Genomic DNA, 14,488 nt, shown 5'->3' on the forward strand with positions numbered 1-14,488 from the left:
AAAGTAGCAGTCAAGGTTTCGTTTTCCCGCTCATTTTCCTTCTCATTCTTAAACTATAAAGCTCATGGCAGTTTGAAAAATTTCGACTCCCTCAACCACTATTATGCTCAAACTGAAAAACCAGATCGACCTAGTTGCAAACCATGGCATCCTTAGGCTCTACTTGTTTTCTACAGCTGCTATTATGGCAGATACCCGAATTGCCCGTACACATATACATAAAGAACCGCTGCCTCTCTTGTCACGCTCTCGGCCGAAATTCTATGTCACTGCCCTGCTCAGCTCTAGAAACATCTTCCACATTAGAGAAGTCCATGCCCAAGTGGTTGTCAATGGGATGCTCCAAAATCTCACTGTTGCAAACAAGCTGCTTTACATGTATGCCCAGCGTAGGGTTTTGGGTGATGCTTATACTCTGTTTGGTGGGATGGGGGGGAGAGATTCAGTGACTTGGAGTGTAATGGTTGGTGGGTTTGTAAATGTTGGTGATTTTACTAATGGTTTTGCAACATTTAGGGAGCTAATTAGAAGTGGGGTGACCCCTGATATTTATACATTGCCTTTTGTGATTAGGGTTTGTAGGGATATGAAGGACCTGAAAATGGGCAGATTGGTTCATGCCATTGTTTTGAAACATGGGTTGGTTGCAGATAACTTTGCTTGTGCTTCGCTCGTGGACATGTATGCAAAATGCAAGGTTGTAGACGATGCTCGTCAACTGTTTGATAAAATGCAGAACAGGGATCTTGTAACGTGGACGGTGATGATTGGTGCATTTGCTGAGTGCAGGAATGCTGATGAGTCCTTGGTTTTGTTTGATTGGATGATAGAAGAAGGTGTTGTGCCGGATAAGGTTGCTATGGTGACTATTGTTAATGCTTGTGCAAAATTGGGTGCTATGCATAGGGCTAGACTTGTTCATTATTATATATGCAGGAATAAGTTTTCCTTGGATGTGATCTTAGGAACGGCAATGATTGACATGTATGCTAAGTGTGGATGCATTGATTCTGCGAGGGAAATTTTTGATAGGATGCAAGTGAAGAATGTTATAACATGGAGTGCCATGATTGCAGCTTATGGTTATCATGGACATGGCCGAAAAGCTATTGATATTTTTCATATGATGTCAAATAGTGGAGTATCACCAAATGTTATCACATTTGTTTCACTACTGTATGCTTGTAGTCATTCAGGCTTGATTGAAGAGGGTCTTCGGTTTTTCTCTTTGATGTGGGATGAATTTGCTGTCAGAGCAGACGTCAAACACTATACTTGTATGGTCGATCTCTTGGGCCGTGCTGGGAGACTTGATGAGGCCTTAGAATTGGTAGAGAGTATGGCAGTTGAGAAAGATGAGAGACTCTGGGGCGCTTTGCTTGGGGCATGTAGAATCCATGGGAATATAGACCTAGCAGAAAAGGCAGTGAATTCGCTTCTTGAACTACAGCCCGAAAATGCAGGACATTATGTATTGCTTTCAAATATTTATGCAAGAGCAGGTAGGTGGAAAGATGTAGCAAAGATGAGAGATCTGATGAGCCAGAGGAGACTAAAGAAAGTACCTGGTTTGACATGGATTGAGGTGGATAATAAAACTTACCAATTTAGCACTGGAGATAGGACTCATCCACGCTCAGAAAAGATTTATGCTATGCTCGAGAGTTTGGGTAAGAAGTTGGAGCTGGCTGGTTATGTTCCTGATACAAATTTTGTGCTACATGATGTTGATGAGGAAGTGAAGCTGGGTATGTTGTATTCACATAGTGAGAAGTTGGCAATTGCATTTGGCCTTATTGCCACTGCTGATGGAACTCCTATCAGAATTACAAAGAATCTGAGGGTTTGCGGTGACTGCCATACATTTACTAAGTTTGTATCAGCTATCACACAGAGGGTGATCATTGTCCGAGACGTAAACCGGTTTCACCACTTCAGGGAAGGGACCTGTTCATGTGGAGATTATTGGTAGTTCATTTATTTGATGGTGATTTTGGTTAGTTACCAAAAGCCTAAAGGAAAAGGTGAGACTTCCTCTCTTGCTTTATCTTGACATCTTTGTCAAACCCATTAGAGTTTACAAAAGAAAGAGATGGAAGAGGAAGTCATTTAATTTGGTCTTTAAATCTGGCATTTTTTTATTCCTGCGATTAATTTCTAACTTGTTCTCTGAGTTTTCCAGATTTTAGTAAGATTTTTAAGTTTTCCTGATTTTAGTAAGGTTTATAAGTTTCCTATTTTATTTAGGTTAGAATTTATGTTTTAGCAAGGGATTTTTTTTAATCCTATTGTCTCTAGGTTTTATTTTGCTATAAATACCCCTCTCATGTAATTCATTATGGAGTGGAGTTGTTGAGATATTCCAGAGATTGGAGACTATACTTGGTGTGAAGCCAAACCCCTGGAGTGATTCCAGACCTATCCCTTTTGTTCTATTTTCTTTTTTCCATTGTTTTTCACTTCCGCTAAACTACCTAAATATTCAATTCACCCATATCCTACATCAGGGACTTTAGTCGGTTGTTGTTAATACCGGATATCGTATATTCTTATACTGATGAACCTGAACAATATAGAAGAAATATGATAACCTGGCCTCAGATTTTCTTTTTTTGTTGAAAAAAAAGTCGCTGAAAAGCGAATTTAGAAAGAGGAAGAGGAAAAATCAGTATATTAAATTGCTTATCGAGAGAATACATGGATGATTATATACGTTTCCAGTAGAGCCGGTCCATTGATTTTGGAGGCCCTGTGCAAATATGGATGTCGAGGCCCCATATATACAAGTAGGAAAAAAAAAATCCATATAGAAACAAAATTTTCTAACATGGTAAAAACACATTCGGAAAGAGCTTTCCAGAAAAATTTCTTTAGTCACCCTTTCAAATCACAGAGCTGGTAAATTGATTTCCCAATTTCAATGCTTGGTGAATTCTCATGTGAATAAGGGAGGGAGAAAAGAACTGTGATTTTTGGAAAAGGGCTAAAGCTTGGGTTTTTACAATCCAAAATTTGATGGAAGATGGTGGTACTGGTACTGAAGAGAAATGGCTTTATTTTGATGGAGGAGAGTGAGAAAGACTTACTGAAAGAGAAAAGAATATTAGAATGGTTTTGCAGCTTGAGAGTTGGGAAGAGGAAAACACAGGTTTCAAACCATAATAAATAAATAAAAAGAAGAGCTGCAGCGTGAGAGTTGGGAAGAGGAAAATGAATTAAATTAGGGCCTCTACTCTCTAGGTCGTAAAATTTGTTGATAATTAATATTCAATTCAATTTTAGTTTTGGTGCTTTGCATGTGGTGTTGTGGGGTGATATTTAATATTTCATTTTTATTTTCATGTTTTAGTTAATTTAATGGGTTGACTTGGAAAAATTTGGAGGTCCCTGAATTTTGGGGGTCCTGTGCGGTCGCACATCTCGCACCATAATACGTTTTAAGAAATAATTTTAAAAAATAATAAGTATCAAAAAGATATTTTTTTTAAAGGATGATATAAATAAATATGTAAATGTTTGGTGATGTGTTCAAGAAAAACATGATTATATTTGGTGGTAGTAGTACGATTATGTTTCGTGATATGATTATATTTAGTGATATGAAATTGTTGTATATATATATATATATATATATATATATATATCCCCTTCTATTGAGGATCCTCAAATAATTTTATTTGAGGGACGCCCATTAGGGTACCCTATAATTTTTTTTTTCTAATGATCCAAACCATCTATTTTTTAGGTCTTCATTCATAGATCATCCTTACAAAAAATTAGACAAATCGGAAACCGTTTCAGCATCTAATTGGGTCATACAAAATCAATGAACACGGTGCTTCAAGAAAGTACTAAAATTTCAATAACTCAATTAAATGGTCAAATTATATCAGATTCAAGTGATTTTTTGTAGAGATGATCTTTGAATGTGTATCTACAAAATAGACGGCTTGGATTAGTGAAATACAATCCGGAGTGGGCCCTATAAGAGGTGTCCCTCAAATAAGGTTATTTGAGGGATCCCTCAATGGAAGCTCTCTGTATATATATAAAATTGTTGTATTAATAATTGACACAAATTAATGTGCTAATCATCCAATTGTAAACTAGGAATGAGTAAAGAAAAGTAAATGAAATGAAACAAATTATATATGTGATTTAAGTGATATAATCATAATCCTAAACTCTTATTTATACATAATTATATATGTATGCGGGCCTAACGGGCCGGCCTTTCTTGAGCTTAATCGGGCCAGGTCTATGGGTGGGCCGGACTTCGACACCAAGCCCAGCCGCTTGCCCAAAACGGCTGGCCATCTCAAAGCCCATAACAGACCAGGCGGGCCCCATCGCCCACGAGCCTGCAGGCCAAATGATGAGGCCGCACACCTCATGGGCCGCCTCTGGTTTCCAGTACATACATATTAGCTTTGAACTTGCACAGACATATAAGTCGACTGTAACTAGGACTAAACAAAGAAACAGAACCAAGTTTAGATCCCTTTCTCAAACATATTTAGTGATTAAACCCATAGGTCCAAGATTCAACAGTCTTGAAAAACAAAATGGACAAACTGATGCTAACTTGTCCAATACTCTGAGTGTCCTTCAAACAAATCAGACAGTGATCTATTTGTACAAAGCCTCCTTAAATTGTTCTCGACCGTCTTCATGCTCACTCTGCCAATTGTCCATGATCCTTCCCCATGTCAACTCCAGACCCTGCTTCTTGGATTTCCCATACCCTAAGTCCTTCACTGCCTTGTTTATCTCCTCATTTCTATGAAATCAAGTTTGTACTTACCCTAATTATTAGTGCAGTTTATATGTCACAAAACAGAATATTGAGATGTTTTTATTATGGATTTCATTCTTTTGAGCCGTTTTATGAAATCAAATTGTTCGGGACTGTATGTATATAGTCACCTTCAGTTGAAGGATCTCAAATAGTGTTATTTGAGGAGGAGAATATAGCCATTAGCGTATTTGTATGATTTGGAAAATTCTGTTCACTTCTTTCCGCACCAATTCCCGTGATGAAGACAATATACAGTCTAATCACTTCACTTGAGCTAAACTCTCACTTCACATTACCTTTTAGAGTTAAAAGCCTTGCCAACACCTTGTGAAGGGCCCAAATGAAATGTTTGTCTTTTCATCTGCTAAGCACATTTGATTGAAAACCAATCTATTGTCTCTGCTCTCCCGAGGCCTATCTTTTTGTTATTCAAGTTACCAAACATATACATACGAATAAAACGTTCTCTTGTTTACACTCTCGGTCAATATAAGATGCTCATGTTGCTAGTGAATTTGTCTGGCAAGAGAACGCTTTACTCTACACACGTGTCGGTGTATGTAATTTTTGCAAGCACATTAAGAGAATGACATGCACCCACCCACTAGCAAATGCAGTGTTCGGTGACCATGTATTCTTTACCATCTTGGTTTTGCATTTGGAGATGGGACGTAAAGTTCAAAAAGAATATCTATCATCTCGTTTGCAAATAATTTGGAGATAAAGACATAATCTCCTAAACCACCGTTTGTGCAAAGAAGGAGATCTTAAACGATAAATGCAAAATCATGTTTGGGGACATAGAAGAATTGATAGAAGAGACTTCATAGATGTGGTGAATTGGAGAAGTTGTCCCATGCGGTATCCGACATAAAAGTCTTCTTGTCCCAAGCAAGCATGGGTTTGGAGTGGAAGATAAGTAATGAGCATGAAGGTACAGAACACAATAAATATGAAAGCATATGCAGATTTTAGTTAAAAGTATCTTTGCAAGGTGGAGATTAGATGAGAATTGTCAAGAACCCTAAACTGGAAAACAAAGACAGTATCCATCACATATCAATTAGTCCCACCAAACATTATCACAGGTAGAAGAAAACAAACCAGTTCGATGACAAATTCTTGTGTATAACCTTTTTTACCAGACATTTTGTAGACAGGCTTAAGGTTTCAATTTTGAAGAGAAAATAATGTTGCAGTTGTTTTTAGGCCCCGTTTGGTTCACGGAATGGATTTGAGGGGAAATCATTTCCCATGTCATTTCCCAAGGAATGAGAATGAAAGATTCTTTTCTCACGTTTGGTAATGTCGGGAAAGTAACCAGGAGATTTCACTTTGTTTTCTTTCCCATGTTTGTTTTGAGTAGGAATGGAAAACCAAGTTTGTATAATTTTTCAATTATACACATATTAAATCAAATAAAAAAATGTGTTTAATGATACGTTGTAATTATAAATTGTTCATAGGGACAAAATAGTCATGAAATTTGTGCATTAAATGTTGGCTCATTTTCTCAAACTTTTCCATGATGAGGGAAAACAAAACCCAAGTTAAGAGGAATGCTTCACTTTCCCCCCTACTTTCCTATGTGCCAGGCAACTATTTCTCATGTCTGGACTTACCAAACATGAGAAATCAATTGAATTCCAATTCTCAAGCCTCCTTTCCCATGAACCAAACGGGGCCTTAAGGTTTCGTTCATCCGCAGTTAAAACATTTTAAAAAAATAGGTTTTGATCTTCTAGATTCTTTCTCTGTGCTTCCATCAACACTAATCCTGCTTCTGGTTATGGTTCAGCAATTCCAGTTTCAATCTTTGGATCTCAGAAAATTTTCCATTAACATGCTCCAATTATCATAATGAAGATGCCATGAGTCCTTTGGGGCTCTCATTTCAAAATGAACTGCACTTAATAACTATTCTGCCCTACATAATCTCTTAAAAGTGGGTTGGAAATCTCACTAACTAAAATCACTACTCTTTGGATCTCGAGTTTGAACATGAACCACCTTAATGTCCTATAAGTGGAGAGAGTATTCCTATACCCACATAAATATGAAAACACCACAAATCAAAGGAGAGCTGGGACAAAAATAGAAAGAAGAAAGGCAGCTACGGCTTTATTTCTTTGGAAAACTCTTCAATCTGATCTAATGCCGACCCAAAAATGCCCATGAGAATGGACAATATCCAGAACTTGTTACAATTTGATTCTGTATTATATTCCACCACATCATCATCGAATAGGGTTCTTTGGATCCACCTTTATCGTTTGATGAAATGATTTAAACCATTCAAATCGATTTAGAGTCACTTCAATTTGGGCTTTGTAACCAAAATTAAAAATCATCAGTTGTGTAGGAGGATTCAAATTTGGGATATCTTCTAACTTTAGTAAGAGAGGTACCACTAGATAAAGTCTATTGATATTTTACCAACTGTAGCTCTTTTAGTTTAGTGATATTTTACTTTCCAACATTTTTTTTGATAAAAAAAGTGATAGAATTTTATTAGATCAATAAGAATAAAGAGTACGAAGGACATAGACTATAAAGGAAGCCATCCCAATATCAATTTGGCAACCATGGATAAAACTTCATAGTGACCTGAGTTAGCCGAAAAGTTGAAACAATCTGGAGAGAATAACACTTGAAAAAAACTTTTCTAAAACCACTTTCAACAACCATAATTTCCGTGAATCTAGTCTAATGACATCAAAGACAAAAACTAGTCGCTAACCAATATGACTTTCTTAAAGAGACTAAGAACACCCAACGAATTCAACTAATAAGTTTCTGGAATCATGAGATAAAAAATACATAAAACTCATAGAGTTTCTGAACTTTATTGAACAAACTAAACCAAATTAATACAAAAAACTAAAACAATATTGGCAAAAGGAAAACCAACCGCGCCACTAATCTTCCTTCGGTGATGACATAGAAAACAATAGATATGCCAAAAGAAGAGTAGATCGACATAGGTCCACAAAAAGTTAAAGAACACCTAAGATCCGATGAGATCCTAAAGCATTCTCTCTCTTTTTCTTTCTCTCTCTCTTAGTGGCTAGGGTTTTCACAACATATTTTATTTTTCAATGTTGAAAATACTTTTCAAGTGTATTGATATTTTACCAACTGTAGCTCTTTTAGTTTAGTTGATGATTTATTTTGGATAAAAATTCATATATTTACTTACCATCAATCAGTATAGGAAAAGATGGAATATCATAAATGAAGAATGAGAATCACATCCCATTCCTTGGGGTATTTTGATTAAAGATTTTTAGATGAACTTACATATTGAATAATTTTGTATGTGAAATAAACGCAAGAGAAGATATGAATGAACACCATCGATTATTTATTTGAGAACTCTGAAGATTGAAATAATCTGGCAACATTTGAGTGTGCTAATTAACACTTTATCAACTTAAGGACTTGGACCCATGAACACATGGCCTCTTTGGAGTGTAAACTTTTACCCACGAAGTCCTTTTAACTTTTATTTGTCTTTTAAATTCCCATAACTAACCGCTCAGATTAATAACAATACAAAGTTATCCTTAATCCAATCCTTATTATTCTCGACATCTTGCAGCATCACGTTCTTTATTAAACTTCCTTCCACCTCTCTCTCTCTCTCTCTCTCTCTCTCTCTCTCACTGAGCCTCACACTATATATAAACACGATAAGCCAAGCCAACCCTTGATTTGATATCACTAAACTCTCCCCCACTATCCTTTCCTTCTCTCTATGTTATTATATCAAGCCCTTCTTCCCCTCTCTGCTATAATTAATCTGCCACTTGTGTTTTAATGGATACTTTAAAAAAGTTCCTTCAAGTTCTTTTACTTGCTTGTTGTTGTGTTTTTGTGATAAAAAACGACGCCGTCGAAGCATCACACAACGTTTACCCCGAGTTTCAGTCTCTTGCCGCCGTCAAGGTCAACCAAGTCCACAGAACTGCGTTTCACTTTCGACCTCCAAGCAACTGGATTAATGGTTGGTACTACTTTGTTTAATCAATTCTACAAACTTTCTAAGATGATGATGATCTTCAAGTTTGGTTTTTGTTTCTTTCATCTGCACAATATTGCATGTTGTATAACTTCCTTAATTATACGGTTACTTATGAACATCGAGCCAAGCAAGCACTTTCCAAAAAAGAAGAAACCAAGCAAGCATGCGATTATGAAGAGACGTTTACAGGCATTAATCTTTTGCCATAGTGTTTAAGCTCTCTAGGCTTTTATCTTTCCTTTCTTTTTCGGTAGCTAGTGGGAATTGCCTAATTGAAGAATAATAAAAGGGTTTGTATTGTTTTGCTCAATATGGATGCCATTATCAGATTATGTGAATTTAAGTGCTTTTAACCCTTTTTACCAAGAGCACTAGTTCGACACTTTAACCATCCACTGGATCGGGGATTTTATTTACTTTGATTTTAAATTTCTTTCTTTCGGAATTTTAATAGTTGTTATTCGCATTCTGAAAAAGTCATTATATATGTATTTAGTGAAATGTAATTTTTTCATACATAATGACTTTTTCGGAGTGTCGTTCATAATTAGGTATTAGACATTGGTACCTGTATTTCTATTTTAGTTGGGTTAATCTTTTAGGCGTTCATTGCATTTTTGATGTGTTGCTACCAACTTATTTGCACTTTGCAGACATACATATCTAATTAGTAAATATGGATGGATATCAATGATTCAATTTAAATATTGCGGTGCATGGACCACCATCTTGGCATGCCTAGCTATCCTATTGGTTCTTGAATGGTCCTCAGAAAATCAACATCCTAGTCATTTATCTGTGAGACCATGTCACATTTTCATTATAGCTCTACTTTTTAGTAACCTACAGCAGAAATAAAAATAAAAATAAATGGGTGCGGTGGTGTTTTTTTTTCTTTCGGCCATTGATTACTGTGTCCTGGAAAATAGCTAGTTTTGGTCAGTTTTGATCACAGGCTTCAGGTTTTGGTGTCATATCATTCTGTAAATTTCACCTGATATATGTTCCAGATCTGCCTCTGTCAAAACTCATTATGGTTATTCTTTCTGAAGTTCCGAAAATCAACAGTTAAATCATCACAGCATAGTAAAATATTATATCCTAAATATAAAATTATATTACGGATCTTTTTATATTTATATTTATATTAGTAATATTGAGGAAGAGGGGTTTCCTACACACACTGTCACAGTGGTCAAGGCCCTTTCGACTAGGTTAGACCCGTTGGCAAATAATGAATGACCTTTCTATGTTTACAGAACAAGTGTTATATTCATTCCTAAATCCTCTTCTAGTTAGTAGAGTGACTGACTTTTTTTTTTATTGTACTTTGTCCTTTCAATGGTGGCCCATGAACCAATCAACCACAGACCCTAATGGTGAGTCTCTCTTTCCCAACGTTCAAATTTTGCAACCCTTTGTTTCAATTACCAATTATAGTCTAAATTAATTCCTTAATCACTCTCTTAATTTACTATTTTCTGAATGCAAATAGGACCCATGTACTTTGGCGGTCTGTACCACTTGTTCTATCAGTACAATCCCAAAGGTGCGGTTTGGGGCAACATTGTTTGGGCCCATTCAGTGTCCATGGATATGATCAATTGGGAAGCCCTTGAGCCTGCAATATACCCATCCAAGCCCTTTGACATAAATGGATGTTGGTCCGGGTCAGCCACTATTCTCCCTGGCAACAAGCCCATTATCCTCTACACTGGAATCGACCCCCAAAACCGTCAGGTCCAAAACTACGCCATCCCGGCAAACTCATCCGACCAGTACCTCCGCGAATGGATCAAGCCCGATAACAACCCTCTAGTGGTCCCAGATGCTGGTATGAACGCAACCGCATTCCGTGACCCGACAACAGCTTGGTGGATCGATGGGCACTGGAAGATGTTGGTGGGTGGCAAAAGGAAGCATAGAGGAGTGGCCCATTTGTATAGGAGCAAGGACTTCATGCATTGGGTCAAGGCCCATCACGCTTTTCACTCGGCTCCCCATACGGGTATGTGGGAATGCCCGGATTTTTAACCGGTTCCATTGGTTGGCAAATTCGGGTTGGACACATCAAATTTTGGTGCGGATGTGAAGCATGTTATGAAAGTGAGCCTTGATGAGACTAGGTATGAATATTACACACTTGGAAAATATTTTCCTGAGAAAGATAGGTATGTTCCTGATAAAGCCTTGGTGGATGGTTGGTCTGGGTTGAGATATGACTATGGCAACTTTTATGCATCCAAGAGTTTCTTTGATCCTGCAAAGAGTAGGAGAATTTTGTGGGGGTGGGCCAATGAGTCTGATACATCTCAAGAAGATGTTGCTAAGGGATGGGCCGGAATTCAGGTAATAACCGTATAATAATATTTGTACTCATTACATTGCTGATCCAATTTTTTTAATGTACTGATTGCTAGCGATCAATAATGTGATTAGTAAATATGTTAAGCGTAATATTACTCTCTTGTTGAGCATTTTTTTTTGGGTATTAATTGTACAGACAATACCAAGGGTGGTGTGGCTCAGTCCAGATGGGAAACAATTGTTGCAATGGCCTATTGAAGAACTAGAAACTCTAAGAGGGCAAAAGGTCGAGTTGAACATTCAAAAGCTCAAACTAGGAGATTATGTTGAAGTTAAAGGAATAACTGCGGCTCAGGTTTGACCCTCTCAACATGCATGCATGTTGCAATACAAATTAACTTTTCTGAACTGAATTATTTTGTGAATTATTGATTTGCATTAACTTATGTTGTTGGACTTGGACCACACAGGCCGATGTTGATGTTCTCTTCACAATCCCTAGCTTGGACAAAGCCGAAGATTTTGACCCTAGCTGGACCAGCCTCGATGCCCAAAGACTTTGTGGCCTAAAGGGTTCAAAAATTCAAGGTGGCCTTGGGCCTTTTGGACTTTTGACATTAGCATCACAAAACCTAGAGGAATTCACTCCTGTTTTCTTCAGGATTTTTAAAGCTCAAGGCAGCAGGCACCTAGTTCTCATGTGCTCTGATGCAACAAGGTAAGTACTTTAATTACCTTAATTACTGTAATTACCATGTAATTAACTCTTGCCATTTGTATTTTCCATTTTGTTTGGGCAGTTCGTCTCTGCAGAACAACCTGTACAAACCATCATTTGCTGGCTTTGTGGATGTAGATTTGACTTCTTACAAGAAGCTTTCCCTCAGGAGTTTGGTGCGTTTTTTTTTAACCCTTTTTAAACTCAATTAATATATTTGCAATCATATAAATCCTTAGTAATTAATTACTGATAATTAATTTGCTTTTTCTGGTTTTTCAAAACTACAGATTGATCATTCTGTTGTTGAAAGTTTTGGACCTGGAGCAAAAACATGCATCACATCTAGGGTTTATCCAACTCTAGCAGTTAACAAGGAAGCTCACTTGTTTGTGTTCAACAATGGGACTGAGACTATTACGGTAGAGAGCCTCACTGCATGGAGTATGAATGCTCCTCAACAGATGAACGCATAGGTTTAGGGTCTAGAAGAAGATGATGTAGAATAATGTAGCCTGAGAGCTAGGAAATAAGGATCTGTGTATCATAACACGTGGCGTTGTTGGTGGTTGTAGGCAGCAAAAAATAAATTAATCTATTGTTAAGTTTAATTAGCATCTACATATTCTAATCATATGAAGAGCTGATACTTTTATTTTGTTGAAACCTTGTTTGGAATAACCTAAGAAGAGATTAGTCTGTGTGTCTATGGGGTGAGTTTTTTTAAATTTTTTTAATGGATTAAAACTACAAATTTGGCCTTACATATTTTGTTCCCCTCCCATAAAAAAAATATGAAATGAAGATAATTAAGTTCACAGTTCCGCCATTATAATACATACGTACCAATGATGCTTGGTTCCTTAAAAAAGAGGGAGGTTTAAAATCTTGGACACGGTCAAGTAGGACTCTTGCTTCTTGGTGCTACTTTTTAAGTTTTTGTTTATAGGGGTCTTTCGATATAGGTTCAATTTTGAGCACTATGAATGCAATCCACTCTCTTTTGATGTAGAATTGGGTCCAGCAACTCAACATGCCAGCCAAGTACGCAAAACCTTGGCCACTGTTTTAAAAATATTTACACATGTTGCCATTGTACAGTCAGTCCTCTAAATTTTATTAATTACTGCAATCAATAAATTAATATCACATTTCTACAATTAATCTCAATATGAAACGCTTTCAACTAGTGAATACCTTATGGTGAGGTATATATGTCTTTGGGAGGTTTGATTTACCTAATTTCCATATATCTCCTCCATAGGTAAATAACATTCATATCCATAGATAAATAGCATTCATATGTATACCTCCTCCATAGGTAATTTACCTATCCATACCCGATTAACATTCATGTATATTCCTAGTCCATAGATAATTAAACCTCCTCCATAGGATTGTAAGAAGAAAAAAAGAAGGAAGAAGAAAGAAGATGAACAAGATGAAGAAGAAAGATTATAGGAATTTATTTATTTAAATTTTTTTTTTGTATTAGCGCATGTTTATGGGATTTTCTAAATTAAAATGGATAGACAAGAAAATATTTTATAAATTCAAATCATAATTAACTAAAAGGTCAAATATAGTAATTATTGGCCTTAAATTAATTTCTTATCCGTTTATGAATTGCAATAAGAATCAATAGTTGTATTAATTAGCTAATTATTATGATATAAATCAGTCTTTACCGATTTAAATCATAAGGGCATAATTGGAACATGAAAATAAATTTAAAAAGAAAAAATATATATGATTACATCATAAAATTAGAAAATGAATGTAATCCTATGTGGCATTGAACTCAAATGTGGCATTGTAATCCTATGTGGAATGTAATTCTAGAAAAATATAACAAACACGTGTGTGGATTGCACCCAAATTATATCATATAGAATTGGACTTATACTGAATTATTTATTGTTTATATTATTTTTCATTGGTTGGACAACTGTCCATTTTCAATTGGTCACGTATTGATTTCAGACGGAATTCCTCTTCTTTTTTCAAGAGCCAAGACTAGTATTATTCAATACGTATATACATCTAAAAATTGTAAAGAAAGTAAGAGAAGCCACTCAATTATAAACAAAAACATCCAAATTATTCATAATACTAGTGCATTAGAAAAGGCAATCCAAATGGCACCAAAAATTGTACCAAAAGAAAAAAGATAAGCACGGTACGTAGCGGATGTTCTAGCCATTCAATTAATAAACAGAAAATGAAAATAAAAAAAAGTCATTCACACAAGACAAAATGTTAAAATGGTACAGTCCCTCCAAAATTGGACAAATCAATCAGTCACTGTCCGACAATGATGGCATTAAATAACTCTTATCGCGTCATTGTCGGATAGTGACCCGAGTGTTGTTGATCAATGTCACTCTCAATGAGTGACATAAGAGTTATCTCATATCAATGTCGGATAATGACTGGACTGATTTGTTCAATTTTTGAGAGGTTGGACTATTTTATCTTGGTGCCCTTCTATTTGTCTTTATATAGTAAAGCACCGTTAATAAATCATTTTAATAGGTTGTCCAATCATCATTAGAAAAATAAAAAGAGACTACCAAAATGTCCAAATATTCCTAACAAAAAAATAACCCAATTAATAATCCAAATTTCCCTTCTTCTTGAA

The 14,488-nt window shown here is 36.1% G+C and overlaps 2 pseudogenes across 1 annotated transcript; both read left to right on the forward strand.

Moving 5' to 3' along the window:
* Nucleotides 1-4: 4 nt before the first annotated feature.
* Nucleotides 5-2,216, forward strand: LOC103341884 (pentatricopeptide repeat-containing protein At1g11290, chloroplastic pseudogene; annotated as a pseudogene).
* A 6,270-nt stretch (nt 2,217-8,486) lies between these two features.
* LOC103341755 (beta-fructofuranosidase, insoluble isoenzyme 1-like) lies at nt 8,487-12,554 on the forward strand (annotated as a pseudogene). Its single transcript, XR_016122843.1, has 6 exons — nt 8,487-8,804; nt 10,318-11,171; nt 11,326-11,484; nt 11,600-11,847; nt 11,930-12,023; nt 12,138-12,554. The product of XR_016122843.1 is annotated as a beta-fructofuranosidase, insoluble isoenzyme 1-like (transcript).
* The last annotated feature ends 1,934 nt before the right edge of the window (nt 12,555-14,488 follow it).

This window comes from Prunus mume, linkage group LG8, assembly GCF_029339155.1.
Source record: "Prunus mume cultivar Tortuosa linkage group LG8, ASM2933915v1, whole genome shotgun sequence".
Lineage (NCBI taxonomy): Eukaryota > Viridiplantae > Streptophyta > Magnoliopsida > Rosales > Rosaceae > Prunus > Prunus mume.